Here is a 20,581-nt window from a genome sequence, read left to right on the forward strand (position 1 = left end):
ACTCTCCCAGGCTTGGTACAAATTCAGATCAGCAGATTGGTGAGGTCTGGCATGCAGTTTGGAGGATGTGGGATTTAGTGGTGCGCAAACTTTATTCAATGTTTTAACCTAACTCATCTGTGTGTAAGGACGGGACCAGCATCTGTGTTTTACGTGTGCGATGTCTGATCTCCGTTCAGACAGCAGACTGTTATTTTCAGCAAATAACAGGTACCAGCTACCTTTAAGAGATTTCTAACAGACAACCTGCCTTTACGAGATGGAGCTCCCCCTGATGGTGGAAAGTGCAAATTGTATGGAATCCTCCTTCAACGCTGATTTCCAATGCAGGTTCTCAGGCCTGACAAAAGTCTCATTCTGCCTGTGCAGGGGCCATTGGGCACGGGGTAATAGCGGATCGTGCTACCCACACCCAAAAACAGGCCCTATCCAATTTCCCCCCCAGTGTATCTGGTATGAGGGGTGTTAAAGTCTATTTTGGCAACTAGAGACATTTGCTGCTAGATGTCTAGCAGCAAATGTCTCCATTTGCCAAAATAGAGACACATTTCATTCATCATCCAGAAGATTCATGCAATTTCAGTTGCTTGACTAGATCTTCCCCATTGACTATGAAGGTGCAGAAAATTCCAGCTGTAGATGAGTAGAATGATAGAAGTGACTGTTGAGTCCAAGCCCTTTCCTGCTCCTTCCAGTGAATCAGTCTCTGATTACTGCTCTCCTGTCCAGAAGATAAACCCCTTCAACAAAAAAAAGTAGTCACCCATTCCTCTTTTTCCAAGCAGCAAGAGTCTTCTATTGCCTGACACATTTTTGAGATTTATCCTTGAGGTCTATGTCTGCAAGAAGGCTTAAAAATAAACTGAGACAGACCAAGAAACCACTAACCACCGTTCCGTTCACTGTCCAGACTCTCAGGACACGACTGCATAGTCGTGCTTAATGCCTTTTAGGAGTGACTGAGAGCTAAGGACTTTTAAATCAGTTTTTATTGCCGATTTTAAAACAGGTGTTTTTTATTGTTAACATCAAAAACCAGGAGAAAACTGAAGGGAAAAAATTTAAAAAGTATTAAGCCTCAAGATAACAAGTATAAAACTAATAAGGCACAGAGAGGCTAAATGACAACCCACAATTATTCACACACAGTTTGTTAATTGTATCCATATGATTTATATCAATTAATGTTAATTGTATTCAGGTGGTGTGTATCAGTTGGGGACTCTCTTGTATCCATTTATCGAGGGCATGGAGTGGGTAATGTGGATCTCACTGAATAAAGGCTTAGAAGCAACGCAAGATCTGGCTCTAGTATTCTATCCTTCACTACCTGGTTATCTAACTTATTACACCGTTTACATTTATATGCCTCAATGGCAATTCCAAAAGTAAGTTTCCATGATCACAAAACATTGTCAATCTATTTTAGAAGTAAATTACACCTGTAGTGGACGGTGCAGTGCAAAATGTTGACTGCTAAAATTAACATTTAATGTAGCATGTCACCACCATCAAGTAGTGAAGCACAAATATTTTAAAAATTGGACTGAAGTCCGAAATAATTGATGCTAAAATTAAATTTGCTGTATGTGTTATGAACAGTAAATTGATCATTGTATGTAATCTATCCATTTTGTTACTAACATACCTACAGTCGTTATCAAGGTTCTTCCATTTGCATTCTGACATTGTGAATACAATTCATGTACATCTCTGGACAAGAATCATAGAAAGGTTACAGCACGGAAGGAGGCCATTCGGCCCATCGAGTCCGTGCCGGCTCTATGCACGAGCAATCCAGCTAATCCCACTCCCCTGCCCTATCCCTGTAGCCATGCAAATTTTTTCCTTTCAAGTACTTATCCAGTTCCCTCTTGAAGGCCATGATTGAATCTGCTTCCACCACCCCCTCGGGCAGTGCATTCCAGATCATAATCACTCGCTGTGTAAAAAAGTTTTTCCTCATGTCGCCATTGGTTCTTTTGCCAATCACCTTAAATCTATGTCCTCTGCTTCTTGACCCTTCTGCCAATGGGAACAGTTTCTCTCTATCTACTCTGTCTGGACCCTTCATGATTTTGAATACCTCTATCAAATCTCCTCGCAACCTTCTCTGTTCCAAGGAGAACAGCCCCAGCTTCTCCAGTCTATTCATGTAATTAAAATCCCTCATCCCTGGAATCATTCTCGTAAATCTCTTCTGCACCCTCGCTAAAGCTTTCACATCTTTCCTAAAGTGCGATGCCCAGAACTGGACACAATACTCCAGTTGTAGCCGAACCAGTGTTTTGTAAAGATTCATCTTGACTTCCATGCTTTTGTACTCTATGGCTCTATTTATAAAGCCTAGGATCCCGTATGCTTTTTTAACCACTTTCTCAACCTGCCCTGCCACCTTCAATGATTTGTGCACATATAGCCCCAGATCTCTCCGTTCCTGTACCCCTTTTAGAGTTGTGCCCTCTACTTTATATTGCCTCTCCTCGTTCTTCCTACCAAAATGTATCACTTCGCATTTTTCTGCGTTAAATTTCATCTGCCACGTGTCCGCCCATATCACCAGCCTGTCTCTATCCTCTTGAAGTCTATCACTATCCTCCTTACTGTTTACTACCCTTCCAAGTTTTGTGTCATCTGCAAATTTTGAAATTGTGCCCTGTACACCCAAGTGCAAGTCACTGACATATATCAAGACAAGTAGTAGTCCCAGCACTGACCCCTGGGGAACACCGCTGTACACCTCCCTCCAGTCCAAAAAACAACCATTCCCCACTATTCTCTGTTTCCTGTCCCTTAGCCAGTTCTGTGTCCGTGTTGCTACGACCCCCTTTATTCCATGGGCTGCAATCTTGATGATAAGTCTACCGTGCGGCACTTTATCAAACGTCTTTTGAAAGTCCATATACACCACATCAACTGCATTGCCCTCATCTATCCTCTCTGTTACCTCATCAAAAAACTCTATCAGGTTAGTTAAACATGATTTGCCTTTAACAAATCCGTGCTGGCTTTCCCTAATCAAACCACACTCGTCCAAGTGACTACTAATTCTGTCCCAGATTATTGTTTCCAGAAGTTTCCCCATCACTGAGATTAAACTGACTGGCCTACAACTGCTGGGTTTATCCTTACACCCTTTTTTGAACTTACTTCCCTCAGCAACCTAGGATGCATCCCATCTGGACCGGGTGACTTAACTACTTTAAGTACAGCTAACCTTTCTAGTACCTCTTTATCAATTTTAGTCCGTCCAGTATCTCAACTATATCTTCCTTTACTGAGACTATGTTTTTGATAAGAAATCAATGGAAAATTTTGTTTTCTCCCTCAAATTTGTGAGGAAATTAGTTCTTACTGATTCACCACACAAAAAGAAAATGAGAATTTATCAGTGAAAATCCATGAAAACTGATTTTAAAGGTCCCCACTGATAACAATTATCCACTTGAAGTGATCAGAATTAAATTACAGTCATATAGTCCATCTGGAAGATTGAGACAAGAGTGATTCTGGCAGGGACCAGGCAACAGCAATGGTCACCCAATTTCCCCAGTGCCTGCACACCCGAATCCTACTTGTGGTACCGATACCACCCAAAGTCAAAGATCACAAAAAAGACCAAATTATAAAATGATGTGTGTATATATAATGAAGAAATGAAATATTAACTTCTTGTTATAAATATTTCTACTAATTAATATTGATAATAAAAGGAACAACCACTGAAATATTTTATTTTCAATTATTTCTCAACATCTACAAATTGAAAGAAACATTTAAAAAGGGACGAGCAAACTTTTTCTCCAGCAGCAAAAGCGCATTTTTGCTCGAGAAATTCTGCCATATCCTTTGCCCAGGAATTAAACTGCATAGCTTCAGAAATCTTAAGATATTTGGCCAATATTTGATGATATACAAAAGTATAAAGTTTAAAAAGAATCAACTGCTCAACAGGGAAACTGCTGCTCCCAGTTTAACAGCAATTAATTGCAAATTGCACCACAAGAGTCCTGCTATCAACAAACATCTGTTTCCCACTGTCACTCACCAACAACTGAGTGCAAACATCTGTTCTTCCACAATAGCTGGAATTCCACTTACCTGAAATCTCATTTCGATCTGCATCTTCAAGGGCACTTTTGCACTTTTGGGTAAATTCAGGAAACCATGAAAACATGGTAAAAGCACAATGGATCTTTTCAAGGGTGCAAATCATGATCTGAATTAAATGTAAGTGAAGCTGAGCAATAAAAACGGCAAGATGGTTTACCTAGTTCATTCACTTGGTTAACAGATTTTGCAAAAATGATTAATTATTGGGTTTTAACTGCTTTTAATGCACTAATTAGGGGTAAATTTGACAGAGCAAATAAAGCAACTACAAAGGCAATGATCTTGGAGGTCATAGGTTGCAAGGTTGTAAAGTATTCAAGTTCTTTAGCTTGAAAACCTGTTAATTAGATCTAATTAACAGCAGAAAAGGCCCTGAATTCCATCTCTTACTTCCTTGGAAAATCAAAGCAACAATAATATTTTGATATGTTTACAGCACAAATTATATTAATATTTTGCTATCAGACTGCAATATCATCAAGACCCCATGGAATGCTAATGAGGAGGTATGTATGCACTGTCTGGAAGCTTAGGTGGTTTAATACTTTACTAACTGCAGCCAAGAATTGTAATACCTGCTGACATCCCCATACCTGGCTCGTATTCTAAAACGCAGAAGCAAATTCACACATAGTTTTCAAATATTACTGGCTATAAGGCAGATATGGTGTTCTTGATCAGCTATTTTAGTTTAAAGAAAGTGAATGGAATCCATTTATTTTCCACATACTCGACAGGGTAGCTTTGAGCTTGAGTTTACTTAAAATTATTGGTTCACAATATTCTGTAGATGCGTTGGCTGTTTGGTTTATTGAATATCATGCTGTGTCTGCGAAGATAGTGAACAAATGATTCATTATTCATGCTGCAGTTTCACATTACAATAAAACACTAAAGGATGTCGGATAAAAGGGCTGGACTGTGGCTACTAAGGTTCTGAGAGACTATTCAAAAGATAGCACTGAAGGAGTGGTTGGCAAGACTACCTTAAACCAAAAAGATTGCCACATTTCTGTCAGGGACAAGCTGTACTATTTGAACTAAGTAAATCTAATAATAAGTGTTGTTCTGTATGTTCACTCACTCGTGAAGCTGCTTTATATCAGTGAGTGAACATTTCTGTGAGGTTTAAGGAGGGGGGGCGGGGGAGTACAGATTGTTTTCACATAATAATACAAAATAATGAACATGTTCTATTTCTCCATAGAATAACTCCTAACCAGCTGAATTATTCTTCTGAGCTTGGCCAAAACTTGCCTTCGCAGTTTCAGTTTAAAAAAAACCTGATTGATATTGCAGCCTTTTCTGCACCTGTTTGCCTGAGTGTTTCTACTTTTATCTCCTGGGGATGGCTTTTTATATTCACCACCTGGGCTGTAGTCTGGTGGAATGAATGAAAATCGGGCAGGTTCTACAAGGGGTGTTTGATTCGTTCTATCAGATTAATGGCCAGGCAAAGAAGACAAAAATCTACCCACGTGTTCACAGCCTAAAGGGACCGGAAATTTCTCAACACAATAGCCCCGATTTTTAACTCGAGCAAGAATTGCACAGGCATAGGTCAAGGTGAGCGGCAACCCCCTCCCCGACCATGGCAGCCTGAGGCCTTAACTTCTAGGCCTCATCTACATGGCAGCGGTCAAACGGTTGGGAAGCAGCAGCTAGCCGGTAGGTGGGAGTTGAATCTCAGGCTGAAGAGGTCGCCAGCTGAACAGTGCCAGCAACAAGGTAAGTTGTGGGGAGGGGGTTTCGGGAGTGTCTCACATTTGGGAAAGATGGAAAGATAGGGGAGCCTGGGGGAGGGGAGGCCTAAACTTTCCTTGTACAACCTGGACTCCTCCAATCTGGGCCTCTTCTGGCCCCAGATCCTCTTCCCACTATCTTCACCTGGCAGGAAAACCACAATGGCTTCCCAGCTCAGGCCACCAGTTAAAACTGCAGTCGGGGCCTGATGATATCATCAACAACTTGCATTTATGTAGCGCCTTTATCGTAGTAAAACATCCCAAGGCGCTTCACAGGAGCACTTATCAAACAAAATTTGACACCGAGTCACATAGGCAGATATCAGGACAGTGACCGAAAGCTTGGACAAAGGGGTAGGTTTTAAGGAATGTCTTAAAAGGAGGAGAGAGAGGTAGAGAGGCGGAAGAGGTTTAGGGAGGGAATTCTAGAGCTTAGAGCCTAGACAGCTGAAGGCACGGCCACCAATGGTGGAGCGATTATAATTGGGGATACGCAAGAGGCAAGAATTGGAGGAATGGGAGGCCGGCCAGGAGAGCAATGAAATAGTCAAGTCTAGAGGTAACAAAGGCATGGATGAGGGTTTCGGCAGCAGATGAGCTAGGCAGGGGCAGAGAAAGGCGATGTCACAGAGGTGGAAGTAGGCGGTCTTGGTGATGGATTGGATATGTGGTCAGAAGCTCATTTGCATATTTAAAGAAGGACCACACCAGCTTCAGGCGTGTGTCCTTGCCACCTGCTCAGAAGGAAACCATGCTAACCGAGCAGGGCTTTGGCGGGTATGTCTCCCAGGTGATTTTAACTGTCCACCCGCCTGGTTTCTGCCAGGCGGATAGGGTTAAAATCACCCCTAATGTTTCTGAGGTGTTTATCGACTGCTGAAACAGGGTAATGCATCGCTTATTGTTTACAATCTATGAAGAAAAAAGATCAAAGCTTATCTCGTTAGCATTTTAACCATCTACCGTCTCAGAACTCTTTTTTTAAATTTGTCTGAATACATGTTGCTTTAAAAGCCCAACAGTTAAAAGTAACTCTTTTTTCTAAGTCTTTCTGTGGAAAAATGGTCCTAAAAAAATCCCCAAATGTAACAGGCCCTTTCACATTTCTTAAATGCTGTAGTTCTCTCTATGAATTCTTGACATATATGAGTTGTTAATCAATATAAAATCTGCTATGTTAATCACAATGACACTGGGAGCATAGGAAGGTGGGGGAGGTGATTTACTGTGTCTATCAACTTTTGCTTACTTCCGTCTTAAGAGACAGTTTGCTGTATAGAGCCTTCGCCTCAGACCACATAGTTTTTGAACTGCTTAGCTACAGTAGCTGTGAATTAATTTCTCCTCTTGTATGGCCTCCCTGCATAACTGGCTGCCACCCAATAATGTGTATTTTTTTTCTGTTGATTTCAAACAGCAGTACTTTCAGCCAACACACCTAATGCTCACTGCTAGTTGAAAGTCAGTGTTATAATAAACACTTAAGGTACATTAACAGTACAAATGTGATGTCAGTGTGAAACAGCTTTGTTTTATACCGATGCCATAGTTATTAGGATAAATCTCTGCCTGGTGCAGAGCTTCTTACTGGGAATGCATACCAAGAATTTGGGCACATGCCCAATTCACAGCTCCCATGATTTCCCATCCATTAAAATTAACAGATGTGCCTGACTTGTGGTCCCCACAAGAACAGAAAATTGTTTGGTATTGCAATTTGGGCACATGACTGAATTTCCGATATGCATTCCAGACAAAGCTCTGCACTGCACTAAAGATGAAAATTTACCTTGTAACCTGAATGCAACCTAGAAGCAGGTTGCAACCTGACACCTTGCAGGAAGGAGTCGTCTCCTGCTTTGCTGCAGAGTCAGGTCAGGAACTAACTCTGGATTTACACTACACAAATTTAGTGTTGTTGCAAAGCAGAAATTAATGACTGGAAAATCATAAGCATCATGCTTCCGGATTTCTGATATGTGCTCCTGCTAAGCAAGATTCCTGCTGAAAGCGTGGACTCATAAAATTACCCTGCAGTGCAAGTGCACCCGTAGGCTGACAAAACTCATCTAAAATCTTGCTCTTCAATACAGCTGCTACATATTCACTTTTTTCTTTTAAATCACCATTTTTAAATTATTTTTTTGATCTCGTTAAGATGAGGGACGGATAAAGAATGGGGGACTTTTCCATTCAGAACACTTAAGGGGAGAAATTGGACGGTGTCACACCCTTTTTTTTGGGCTCAAAATGTACATTGGCGGGATGAATTTGGGTTGTGATCTCCTGTGCCTGATCTCCCTCGAAAGTACGTCGGCCGCCATATTGTTTCGGGCGACTTTTAGTGTTCCTGGGCAGCTGCCTGTAAGGGTGCTGTACTGATTTAAATATTCAAATAAGGGTTCTTCCCCTGTTGAAGGACCCCTTTCCCAAATTGAACTGTGGGAGCGTCGGATTCACTGATTCTTAACCATGATTCCTGTCAGGAACCCTAGCTGAGGAGCGCTACAATCAAAGCCGTGCTGCAACCAGAACTCAGAGCAAACTGCTGCCATTCTAAAACAGAGGGTATGCTGCCCAGACAGGTCTGGTGGATTCCTTTAGTACAACCCTGAGAGGGTCTCCAGGTCATTGTTGTCTGCTGCATTCTCCACAACTTCACCCTGCTAAGGAAGCAATCCTTGCAGCCACTTCAGGAGGAAGCAGTGGAGAAGCAAGATGAAGAGGATGAGTAGGGAGTGGAGGATGAACACGAGAAGCAACAGGCTGTAATGCTGCCAGAGCTTTGCGTCAGCAAATCATAAATCAACGGTTCCGCTGAATCATCCCTCCCCGCCCAATGCATCAATAGTCTGTCCTACCATCACAACCTCTCTTTATACCCAGCTAATGAAGGCCCTCATCTTCAACACCAACAGCAATACAAAGGAGCTGCTGCACAACAGCAAACTAGTTGATGACATTTCATCTCACGATTCTTTACAGTGCAGTTTAAAAACATCACCCTTGTGCAAACCCCTAGTGCCAGTCTTCTGTGCTCGTTGCCTATTATGGTGCCCCTCCATGACAACAGCATGGCAGAAGGAAGATTGCAGATGTTCCACTGAGGGCACTTGAGATGGCCATGGTGAGAATACCTACGAGGTGCCCCTCTAATGAAAATGCATATGTAATGGAGGTATCTTATTGAACTGCTGAAAGCTTACTACATATGCATTTTCATTAGAGGGGCACCTCGTAGGTATTCTCAATGGTGGGTGACATCGAGGAGCTCTGGTCTTAAGAGGCCCAGCTGCAAATTGCAGCATCTTGGCTGCGGCTGGGGCAGTCTGGCTCAGCTGGCTGTCTGGCTCAAATGCGGGCATTGGTTCAGAGGCTGGCGGGGGGGGGGGTAGACGTGCTGTCATCTTGCTCTCCCATGGTGCCAATGCCACTGTCATGGGGCAGCGCCGCAGCACTCGCACTGCTCTGCGTAAGAACAGAGTTCAGGAGTGAGATGACACTTTGGAAGCCCCTATCCAGGCTCTCCTTCATGCTTCAAATGTCTGAGGAGATGCTGGAGCTCAAAGCCTCGATGACAGCAGCCCGAGTTATCATCAAAGCTATCAAGGCTGTCACCAGAGGCTCTAACACTGTGGGCCCTGCTGTGGTATTCAGAGAGATGACCACATGCTCCACAGTTGACTGCATTGTCTCTGTGCCCTTCTGGAATACCGCACATAAGTTGGAGCTGGACTCTTCCATGCTGTCCGACATTGTATGCAGGCTCGCTGGCAGGCAGTGTAGTGTACCAAGTAGCTTGTCGTGCATCAGTCGTCTTCTATGTGGTGGGCCCTTGAAGTCAGCATCTGTGTTCTATGTAGCAGGGACAGGATGCGGGCCTGGCCTCCAGACAGCTTACTCCCGGGCCGTTCCATTCCTCCTGTCTTTGCTCCTGCACTTGTGCTTGTGCTTGGTGAATCTCCCAGTACAGATCCCTCTAGCTGACCCTCTACACTACGTGGGTGAAAGCTTCTGAGCTGATGCCTGCAAGAGTACAGTCAAGTGATGGTGTCCACTTTTGAAGGCTCTCTTCCTCTGCTTCTGCTCCAACAGGTTCTTCTATCTCTGCAGGACCTGGAAAGGGAAGAGTGGGACAAGGGTTAGCTGTTAGTGGTATGGGTGAGCAGACAGATGAGTGTCAATTCAAACCAGCACCACTTTGTCATCCAGAGTATGTATAGAAAGAGAAAGAGAAAAAGAAGTCAATGGAAATAAACTCGGGCAGGGTGTTAAACAGGCAGCCAATCCAATCCTGTCAGTTTCTCGCCGAGCAGGTTAGGTTAAAATTATCCCCCGGATTTTTGTAACCACTTCAGTCAAAGCTGATATTTCAGACAAAGCTTGTGGACAAGCAAAGCCTGTGAACTAAACCACTTCCTGATTTGACAAGTTATGAAGGTAGCAAGTTGCTGCAGTGTGTACCATCCACAGGATGCACTGCAGCAACTCGCCAAAGCTTCTTCGACAGCACCTCCCAAACCTGCGACCTCTACCACCTAGAAGGACAAGGGTAGCAGGCACATAGGAAAAACACCACCTGCATGTTCCCCTCCAAGTCACACACCGTCCGACTTGGAAATACATCGCCATTCTTTCATCGTCGTTGGGTCAAAATCCTGGAACTCCCTTCCGAACAGCACTGGGAGAACCTTCACCACACGGACTGCAGCGGTTCAAGAAGGCGGCTCACCACCACCTTCTCAAAGGCAATTAGGGATGGGCAATAAATGCTGGCCTCGACAGCGACACCCACATCCGATGAACAAATAATAAAAAAGATAACTTACCCCTCCTTTCTACAGGCTTAAATTAAGTCAGGTGCAATTCTTGTGTAAATGCGGAATTTCTGGGACAGCATCTATTACCCTCATTATCCTACAATTAGCATACATGCACCACTTTGGTGATGGGTGCAAGATCTGCTAATAACCATTTCCACTGGAATTTAGCATATATTTTAGAACAGGCATAACTTTGGCATATCTGCCTTAAACCCTAAATTCTGACCGCCTATACCGAAATTATCCCAATTTTGCCACATAGAAATCATAGAATTTTAAGCCCACAATGTTTTACCATGCAGCCTTCTATCTCTATAGTTAGGTACTTTTATATTAGTGCCAGTGGCTTTCTACTACTTCAAAAAACCTTCTCACATTGAGTTTGACTTTTGCCTCTTTTAAGTACAGTTCTCATTTTTTGTAGTGCTTTCCATGTTTGTGCTACTTACTACCAATAATAGCACTGTGATACTCATTTATAAATGTTAAGTGGCTTATTTACAACTTATGAAACTCATTTCCATTATTGCAATTCATATTTCATGGGAAAGTTTAATTTACTATTCGTAGTACGAGATTTGAATCAGAAGTGACAAATGTTGGATTCACGCAGCAGAAATAAATCAACAGATTTGGTACTAATTCCAGCAATGGATTCTCTTCCCGACCCCACACTGTTACCTTTTGAGTCTCTAAGGATCTAGCCTTGGTCCCCTTCTATTCCTCATCTGCATGCTAGGTGACATCATCCAAAGACATGGTGTTAGGTTTTACATGAAAGGCTGATGACACCCAGCTCTACCTCTCCACTACCTCTCTCGATCTTTCCACTGCCTCTGTGTTGTCAGTCTGCTTGTCCGAGATCCAGTCCTGGACAAGCCGCAATTTCCTCCAATTACACATTGGTATGCCAAAACCATTGTCTTAGGCCCCTGCCACAAACTCCGAACCCTTGCCACCAATTCCATCCCATTCCCTTGCCACCGTCTCAAGTTGAAGCTGACTCTTCGCAACCTCGGTGTCCTATTTGAGTCTGAGCTAACTTTTGGACTCCATATCCTCTCCATCACAAAGACCACCTACTTCCACCTCTGTAACATCACCCGTGTACGTTCCTGCCTCATACCATCTACTGCCAAAACTCTCATCCATACTTTTGTCACCTCCAGACTCAACTATTCTAATACTCTCCTGGCTGGTTTCCTGTCCTTCACCCTCCATATATTTCAGCTCACTCAAAACTCTGCTGCCCGTTTCCTAAACCATACTAAGTCCCGTTCACCCATCAACCCTGTGCTCGCTGACCTACACTGGTGCTCGGTCATCCAATGCCTCCAATTTAAAATTCTCAACTTCGTGTTCAAATAGCTTCATGGCCTTGTTCCTCACAATCTCGTGACCTCATTCATCCCTACAACCCTCTGAAAATTCTGCATTTCTCCAACTCTGGCCTCTTGTGCATCCCCCATTGAGTAGAATGGGCCTATACACTCTGGAGTTCAGAAGAGTGAGAAGTGGTCTCATTGAAACATATAAGATTATGAGAGGGCTTGATAGGGTAGATGCTGAGAGATTGTTTCCCCTGGCGAGAGAGTCTAGAATTAGGGGGCATAGTCGTAGGATAAGGGGTCAGCCATTCAAGATTGAGAAGACGGAGGAATTTCTTCACACAGAGGGTTGTGAATCTTTGGAATTCGCTACCCCAGAGGGCTGTGGATGCTGAGCCATTGAATATATTCAAGGCTGAGATGGATAGATTTTTGGACTCTAAGGGAATCAAGGGATATGGGGATCGGGCGGGAAAGTGGAGTTGAGGTCGAAGATCAGCCATGATCTGACTGAATGGCAGAGCAGGCTCGAGGGGCCGTATGGCCTATTTCTGCACCTATTTCTTATGTTCTTATTCCATTTGTAGCCATGCCTTCAGCCGTCGAGGCTCTAAGTTCTGAATTCCCTCCCTAACCCTCGTTTAAGACCCTCCTTAAAACCTACCTCTTTGATAACACTTTCAGTCATCCCCCGTAATATTTTCTTCTTTGGCTTGGTGTCATTTTTTGACTGATTACAATTGTATGAAACATTTTGGGATGTTTTTCTACAGTAAGTAAAGGTGCTATATAAATGCAAGTTGCTTGTTGTAAATCGCCATCATTGCCCATCCAGTGCAGAATCTAGATGAAAATGTTATCACAAACACCCCTTTTTATAATCCATCAAGGATTTGTACTTCATTTAAATAAATCTGGAAAGCAGTATAAAAGGTTGACTTTCTTAGTTTTTGGACTATGGACAGCTGCACCTCTAACAACGCAGAATGGGATATAATGGGTGATCATGCAATTGCGCAGTCCCAATGGGGAGCTGTATTTGAAGGGACATAACTGATAACACTGTAGCGCTGATTCTCCGACTCACACTCCCCTGTCAAGCGCTGGAGATGCAGGATCTCAGAATCAGCACTTTATAGTCAGAAAGAACTTATCATTGATTAACAAAATCCAACAATTTCTGACTACATCTGATTATAAACTCTTATATATAATGCAAGAGAAAATCTGTTTTATGCAAATCAGCATTACTACATCAGGAAGTATATGAAGCTGCTGATTAAATCTCTCACCTATCACCATTCCTATTGAAACTCGGTAGTGAGATCTAATTTTAGTGAGAATAGGTCACAATAACCACAAAAGCATACCACAGAGCAGGAAATGTGTGATCAATGTGAGAGCAAAACAACGTGCAGTCAAAATTAAGTCTGTAACTTTTCCATCCAAAATACAGAATGTCAAATTTAATGCTGTGCTACTGATAAAAGGATCCATTCAAGGTTAACATTTCAAACAATTCAACAAAGAAACTAAGGTGAATTTCCTTGCCGTTTTTGGTATACTTACGGTGCTGGAGCGGCCTTGGATCAATTTTAAATGAGGGAACTCAAGTGGAAGCAATTTCCGCGACCTGTGCATCTTGAAATCGCTTCCCCCAAATTTCTTCAATCTATTTGGCCCTTCCCGTGATCTGCCCATCAAGAACCTGCTGGGCTTATTTGCATACCAGCGCCTGTCAGAGAATGGCGTTATAGTCTCAACTTTCCTGTTTTTGTGCCCCTATTGTACTCTGCAATAACTTACACCCAAAAGAAGAAGCACATTGTCTCCTTCTATCACCTGATCTAGGTGGAAGTGAGGAATTTGAGCGCTTTGAAGAGTCCCCAATCTTTGCTTCATGATTACTGGCTTTTTTTTTGCTTTGCCCTTACAGAGATCTGCACTTCATTTTGACTGAGTGCTACCGTCTCACCTACATAAAGATTTTGAGACATCCGACCACCTCCCGCACAGTCAGGTCGACTCAGGAGCAGGTATGGCTTTCGCCAAGGGCGTACCTCTCTATACTATTATTATTGAGGAGAAAGAACAACAGCGTTTGGAGGAAAGGAGAATCAGGCACAATGGGAGCCTACCAGATATTACCCCACCCAAAGAATCTACAGGCCACACAGGTTCTATGAGGAGCTCTGTGTCAGAAGAGTCTGCCTCTCCAAAGCTGCCATCAACGATCTTCCCTCCATCATAAGCTAAGGAATGGGGCTGCTCATTGACAATTCTAGTGTTCAGCTCCATTCACAATTCCTCTGATAATGAAACAGCCCATAACAGCCTACAGCACGACCTGGATAACATCCAGATTTCGGCGGACAAGTGGCAGGCAACATTTGCACCACATAAGTACTAAGTAATGACCATTTCGAACGAGAGAAATCCCAGCCATCTTGCCTTGACGTTTAACAGCACTATCCTGAGAGTAATCACTAACCAGAAGCTTAACTGGATCAGCCATATCAACACTGTGACTAAAAGAGTATGGCAAAGGCTAAGTAATCTGCAATAAATGGATCATCTTCTGACTCCTGAAAGCCTCTCCACCATCTACATGGCTCAAGTCAGGAGTGTGATGGAATACTCACCACTCGCCTGAATGGGTGCAGCCGCAACAAAATTTAACAAGCGTGACAATCAGGTGAACTATTCTGTCCTGGATGCTCAACAGCATCCAGGACAGAATAGTTCACCTGATTGTCACGCTTGTCAACTGGCTCAATAACCACCCCCTCCATCACTGGCATACCATGGCTGCAGTATATACGATCAACAGGATGCACTGCAGCAACTTACCAATGTTACTTCGACCTTCCCTTTGAAATCTACCTCCAGGAAGGACAAAAGCAGCAATATTGTGGGAACACCTCCACCTCCAAGTTTCCCTCCAAGTCACACACCACTCTGACTAGGACATATACTGCCACTCCTTTGTTGTCACTGAGTCAATATCCTAGAATTCTCTACCTAACACCATCGTGGGAGCATCATCTCCACATGAACTGGAGTGATTCAAGGAGAAGGTTTACCACCACTTTTTCAAGGCAGTTAAGAATGGGCAATAAACACAGCCTTGCCAGTGTCACCCACATCCCAAGAACAATTCATAAAAAATGTCTCTCTGCCAAGCAACAAGAGACGTACTTACTCTTTGGTGAAATGCACTATTGCCATTAAATCTTCTCCGCTGTCAAAGCTTTCACTGTAAGATATCTTGGGGTAAATTTTACAAATTTGCACTCCTGATGTAGAGTTTTGCCCTCCAGGAACAAATATCAAGAATCTGGGGGTGATATCAACAACCCTTCAGGATTTTGTGGCCATTAATTTTAACTGACAGAAAATCGTGTGGGGCCCACTGACCTCTATGCCTGAATTTCCAATATGTGCTTCTAGCAGATAAAACTCCATGTTGGGAGCACAAATTCATAAAATTATGGATGCATCTTGCATATCCATCTTCCCATCTGAAAGTGCATGTAGAAGTAAAACCTCAGGAGAAGAAAAAATCAGAATCAGTAATCTTTTATTTCAATAAATAATTATTAAGATTTATAATTTCTCCCATTTTGTATCTTTCTGATTGGGACCAAAAATGGAGCATCCCCAATATGGCAGGGAATAAGTTTGTTAGACAGCTCTGGAATGTGAACAAAGTATTGCAATATTATTTGGCTGCCTTTGAAGATAGCTGCCTATGTTAACATTAGTAATTATAAGTGACAATTATCATTCATATATTCTATTGCCTGTAGCAAACCTTTATGATCTGATGCTGGGTGAATTATTCCATCCAAAGTTTTTGATAGCTACTACAAGTTCCTAATTTTGTTTAGCAGAAAACATATTCAAATGACTTTTGTGCCCTATTCTCTCTTTCCCACTCTTCTTTTCTAGCTTCTCAGCCTACATCCTTTTCCTCCTTTTAAGACAGTGACTTTGGATCCCTTCATGGCTTTTGGAAACCGTAATTTTCCCCTGATTTTTTTCCTGAAATTGGCCACAGGTTTTATTTTCCTTTTTTTGTCTCTCTTAGGAATTAGCATTACCAACAATTAGAGGGGGTGATACACAAGGTTGCACCATCTAAAGAATTGATGGACATGAATGGGCCTGATGATCTTTTCTCCACTTTTCATATGTTTCAAGTTAAGCTAACAGAAGACACAGGGAAAAGGAGAGAGGGCTAGGTGTAAGGGAGGGATATGGTTAGCTTGTCCTCTGATTTTTACTTTCTTCCCATGAAGGAAATCCCTTGTCTCTATTGGCGCCTACCTCTCAAAAATCCAGCTGAAACAAAGAAATTACCACATGAGGAACTGGACCCAAAAACCTGAATTTGCATTCTATGGCCATAAATTTACTTTTACTTCAAACATCTGGCAAGAAAACACCAAAATGGTACTATGTGATGCATACAATCTCACCACTATGAATGTAAGATTTATTCTTTTTAAACTCAGCCTTGGTGGAGAAAGAATGCATCATACCTCAATTAAAACTCTATATTAATCACTTAACAAGTATTCGTAGCAGTTCAGCACAAGTGTGGCTAGGTAAACCTTGCTTACTCGCATTCAGGTTGCAATATCATACCATGATGAAAAGATACCTATGAACAGAGACATTGCAATATAAACCCACTGTAAAATTTAATTTGGTATCTCTCTCTCCACATCCTCAATGTAAGCTGTTTAGCAACAACAGCTTGTTGACAAGTGTATTTGGTGAAACCTAAATATGCTTAAGTCAATTTGGTAAAGAAAATAACTCTAATGGAAAATTAAGATTTCATCAACAATGGAGGTGATAAGAGAATAATTTATTAGTACAGAGGTGGCAAAAGAAAGTAGTTCCTCTCTTGCATTTCATGATTTTATCTGTTGTGCTTCTTCAAAATGGTATCCTTCTGAATAAGTTATCACAGTTGACCTGTAACCACATTTTACTGTACTGGATATGGCATTTCAGAAATTACATGCAATCCACATCAGTTGTTTTTTTGTTTAGGTCCTGGTTTTCACAAACACATATCCAATTTACCTGGAATGCTCTTGAAGTGCATGTACTGATTGAAGAAACAGAGGAATAATACTTATTTTGCTACAAACTTATGCACCAGCTGCATATCTAATGCATACTGTGCGACCTAATTTCCACTGCGCACTTCAAAACTTAGTATCCTGGAGCTGGTATTCATGAATGATTCCTTCTTGGAGGAACACACAGTTTCCACTGTCACCTCAAGGAACCTATTCCACCAAGAAAAAATTAAAGATAGCTTGATCTAAGAGGCACATCCATAACCTCTTGAATATAACATCCAGAAAAATTATCAGCAAAGGCTATCATTTTTGATAGCAACTAATTCTGATAACATCTGTTCTCAATACATTATAAGGCCTGATTCAGATACTAAAACAAGCATACTTTGAAAGATGACATAGGGAACTAAGAAAAGGCTGCAATTCTGACACCTTCTACTGTTCGTTGTCTAGTAGGCTGGTGTGGGCTATCTTCCCAAAATTGTACTACAAGGAATAATTTTTAATATAACAGATGCTGTTGTTTCACCTCAATGATGCAGAATGCATTCCAGTGAATGGGAAAAATGATGCTCCTCCAGTGCATCACTAACAAGCCTATTCAGGTCCCTGGGTCAGTGTATTAAGCCATACTCAGGCTTTACTGCACTTCATGCAAATTAAAGCTTGGTACCAGGTTTCAGCTTGATTTCAGCGCATGGCAGCTTCATAGAATGATACAGCACAGAAGGAGGCCATGTGACCCATCATGCCTGTGCCAACTCTTTGAAAGAGCTATTCAATTAGTCCCATTCCCCTGCCCTTTCCCCATAGCCCTGCAAATTTTTATCCTTCAAGTATTTATCCAATTCCCTTTTGAAAGTTATTATTGATTCTGCTACCACTACCCTTTCAGGCAGTGCATTCCAGATCATAACTTGCTGCGTTAAAAAAAACTCCTCATCTCACCTTTGGTTCTTTTGAACAGAAGACCTGGTAAATAAAATTGCTGGACTATAACTTGGTGTTGTAAAATTGTTTACAATGGTAAATACTAGTGAGGCCACACAATATTTTTTATAACTTTTTAACAGTTAAGGAAAAGGGGATAATGGGGTTTAAAATTCTGGGTCGCCAGTGTAAGTGTGGCAGAGCGAGACTTATGCCTGTTAAAATCAAGGAGGCAGACCCCATCAAAAATTTCTGGATCAGCTCATTTAAATAATGATAGTGGAACAATGGCGGGGGTCCTGTCAACAGGAGGCCAGATATGTTAGGGGAGTCCGGAAAATTCAGAAAGTGGGTGGAGCAAGAGCACAGCTTCTGTATTTAAAGGGCTCCATGCAGTTAAAGGGTTGAGCAGACTCTTGCAGGAGGGAGCAAAATGGCTGGAGCTAAAGTAGGAAAAAGGCAAGTATCTAACTTTTCGGAGGCTGGTGTGGATGTGCTGCTGGCCCAAATTAGACAAAGGAGGAAAGCAATAGTTGGAAAACCAGGGAAGAAGCCATCACATGCAGAAGCACAGACAATGAGGAAGGAAGTAGCTGTAAGTGGAATCTCCATAACCCCAAGGGGCCATTGCAGTGTCGGACGTAGCTTAATGACATCATTAATTCAGAAAAGGTAAGAGTGTTTGCAGATGAATAACATTTCAGATAACAATCACAGAGAAATACATGGGTACTCCCTAAGCACAGTATGCCAGGGAACACCAGGCTACTAGAGGAGGATGTGCCAACAGTTGGCATTGAACAGCATATGAAGAGGAAGCAATGACCATAATTGGCTACCAGCTCTGGTCTGGCAGTTGCTGTTAAGATGTGAGATTGTGAGAATATATACCGTTTCTCATTTAATGTTTCTATGTATTCTTTCATCTCTTCATCAGCTAACACTTTCCTCATGACAGATGAACAAAGTAGCTGATTAAGATAGAATGCTGCTCAAACATACCAAAATTAACAATACTATCTTTTCCTCCAGATGCAGCAAACCAGAAGAGAGCAGAGAAGATTGCTGAAGAACAAGACGTTGCAATCCCCTCTACCTCTGGCAATACTGGTTGCCACTTACCCATTCCATCATTCACTGTCTCCCTTGCACTCAGCAGCCCAGAGATATCCACTTGAAGGGATACATATAGTGTAAATGAGGAAGTAACACATGGTGAGACACAATGCACAAGGAAGCCAGAGGATGCAGATGTTATGCAGGCATCCTGCCTCTTGCCCCTCTTCTTGAAATAGAGTTACGGCACTAGATTGATGAAGTATAAAAGCTTCATGACAGCACTTAGCAAGTCATGAATTCACGTGCAAGAAGCTGTGCCTGTCATCGTAAATGAGCTGCACATTCAGTGAATCGAAGCCTTTGCAGTTAATAGGGGTTTACATTTGAGGCACACAGTGCAATCAGTAGCCCTGACAACTCCAGCAATTCTGAAAAATTTGATGGCCCTCTAAGTAATGTGTGGGATTGTCAAATTGTATAAATTGAGCTGTCTTGGCAAAGAGGACATTGATGTCTAATAGAAGAGTGCACAGCAAATTGGCTAATCTGACAAAAATCCCCCATAGCTCCCTGAAATAAGACCATGACATACAAGTTGAGAGCTGTGGTCACTTTCTCCACCACTGTCAGAGCTGTGCATGTTGGGAACCTTGGTTGCAGATCTATTTGCAGCAACAAACAGAGCTCCTCTAAAGTTTCATAACTAAAATGCAGCCTCATTGCTGAGACAGAGCTCCTTAGCTTCTGAGTCAGAAGGTTGTGGGTATAAGCCCCACTTCAGAGATTTGAGCACGTAATCTAGGCTAACGCTCTAGTGCAATAGAGGGAGTGCTGCACCATCGGAGATGCTGCCTTTCGAATGAGATGTTAAACCATGGACCCATCTGCCCTCTCAGGTGGACGTCAAATATCCCATAGTATTATTCGAAGAACAACAGGGTAATTCTCTGGATGTACTGGCCGATAATTATCCCTCACAAGCATCACTAAAAGAGATTATCTGGTCATTGATCTCATTGCTGTTTGTGGGACTTTGCTGTGTGCAAATTGGCTGTCATGTTTCTCTACATTACAACAGTGACTAGACTTCAAAAGATACTTCTTTGGAGCATCCTGAGGCTATGAAAGGTGCTATATAAATGCAAGTTCTTTTTTTTCCTGGGAAAGGTCCCGGAAAGTGCTATAAAGGGTCTATACATCCTGTTAGAATGGTAGTGCTGGGATGGTTTGGCTCTCCTCTGGTGCTACCTGAATCATCTGGCTTCCTTTACAGCCCCTCCAGCATATAGATCACATAAAGTGGGATTCCCAGTGGAAAGCCCATTGTACAACCCTCAGATTCGAGCCCAGTAATTGTCATGAAATTGATAGTTTTCCAAGGGTTATGCAGAATGATGGGGAAGGCTTCCGGAGTGATGGAAAATGTGCCAATTTAGCAACATTTCTTGGAAACCATGTGTACAGAACATTGTGATCCAAATAAA

At 42.3% G+C, this 20,581-nt stretch overlaps 1 protein-coding gene and 1 long non-coding RNA gene across 7 annotated transcripts in view; one reads left to right on the forward strand and one right to left on the reverse strand.

Annotated features, from left to right (window-relative positions):
• The window catches only part of LOC137335204 (uncharacterized), a 44,762-nt gene extending 30,071 nt beyond the window's left edge, over positions 1-14,691 (forward strand). Inside the window, exon 3 of the long non-coding RNA XR_010966359.1 lies at positions 13,946-14,691. This is a non-coding gene — a long non-coding RNA (uncharacterized lncRNA). The remainder of the gene's footprint in view (positions 1-13,945) is intronic.
• The window catches only part of LOC137335203 (DNA (cytosine-5)-methyltransferase 3B-like), a 218,830-nt gene that overhangs the window by 95,978 nt on the left and 102,271 nt on the right, over positions 1-20,581 (reverse strand). The window lies entirely within an intron of this gene.

This window comes from Heptranchias perlo, chromosome 19 (assembly GCF_035084215.1).
Source record: "Heptranchias perlo isolate sHepPer1 chromosome 19, sHepPer1.hap1, whole genome shotgun sequence".
In the NCBI taxonomy this organism is placed as follows: domain Eukaryota; kingdom Metazoa; phylum Chordata; class Chondrichthyes; order Hexanchiformes; family Hexanchidae; genus Heptranchias; species Heptranchias perlo.